Raw genomic sequence first — 1,584 nt, forward strand, 5'->3', positions numbered from 1 at the left:
CCTGTATGTAACTTCTGAGATTGTGCAATAACAGTGTTTGGACCAAATTTTCTCTCACAGATAACGTAATTAACTTGTCAAACACAATTCTTTCAAAATATGAACAAGAAGTCTTAGGTCTTGGAGTTAATTTTGCTATGAAACCTGTAAAAACACATACACTAGACTATATTGTTGGGTTTGACAAATTCTTGGCGGCAAATGATTATGATAAAGACTTACAGTGCCTAAAAGGTGTCCTTATACAAGGTATAATAGATTGTTTCAAAGAGGATTGTGGCTTACCCAAACGTTTAAAATTAGCTGTGGATAGTCTCACTAAGCATAAAAATATCATTATCACCAGAGCAGACAAAGGTGGTAAAATTGTCATATTAAACCAAACAGATTATGACAAGAAAATCAGTGAATTACTATCTGACACTGGAACATACGAACATTTAACCAAAAATCCCCTTAAGAGTACTTTTACTGAATTTGATAAGAAAGCTCGAAAATTTTAGATGATATATTCAACAAGTTGCTAGTTATCAATCCACAACTGCCTAACTTTTATGGGCTACCTAAGTTATACAAAGAATGAATTCCCCTCAGACCCATAATTTCCAATAGGGTTCCTGTACTAGCAAAATCTCCAAATGGTTTACGGAAATGTTATCACATTTCATAGGCAGTTTTTGTGATTAACATATCAGACATTCAGAAGATTTTATCAACAAAATTGAAAGCCATAACATACATGACAGTAGCGAATTGTTAAGCTTATACATAGTCTCATTATTTACCAACGTAAGTATAGAAGATGTCCTCAATTTCTTGGAAACCAAATTGCATACATTCCAAGATCAATTTCCAATTTCTGTTGCACAGATCAACAAATTAACCCGATTATGTATTGATACAAATGTATTTGGTTTCAAAGAAATTTTTTACAGAAAGAAATTTGGATGCAGTATAGCGTCCAATCTCTCTTCAGTACTTGCAAATTTGTAGATGGAGTTTTTCGAGACTGTCTTATTGCCGGACATCAAGCCATCAGAGATGTTCTGGTACAGATATGTGCACGACATCTTTACGGTATGGAATAAAAAATGGGGATTTTTTGAAAAATTTCTTGCTAAATTGAATATGTTAGCACCAACAAAAACATTTAAAGTAGAATGGGATGGTGATCACAAATTACCATTTCTCGACATTTTGGTGATCAGACGTGCGGACCAACTGTCCCTCACAATGATAGAAAACCTACACATACAGGAAGCTATTTACATTTTTTCAGCCATCACCCAGACAAAATTAAATATAGTTTAGCTTCCGGCCTATTCCTTAGAGCCCTCAGGATATGCAGTCAATATTTTTTAGAAACTGAATTAGCCACAATAGAGAAAGCAGAAATCATCTATAACTCAAAGTGCAGTTTCCGGAGGAAGATCATTGAGTCACCATTAGTTAAAAATTACCTAAATTATAATATATCAAAAGGACAATGGTCATCAGATTGTTTAACAATATTAACAATTAAAAAAACTTTTACCCAATGTAGATGGCCTGGAAGACAGCAATCGCTACCAAGGCAGAGTTACT

Source organism: Oratosquilla oratoria, chromosome 26, assembly GCF_046742065.1.
Source record: "Oratosquilla oratoria isolate Oo_2021 chromosome 26, ASM4674206v1, whole genome shotgun sequence".
Taxonomy (NCBI): Eukaryota; Metazoa; Arthropoda; class Malacostraca; order Stomatopoda; family Squillidae; genus Oratosquilla; species Oratosquilla oratoria.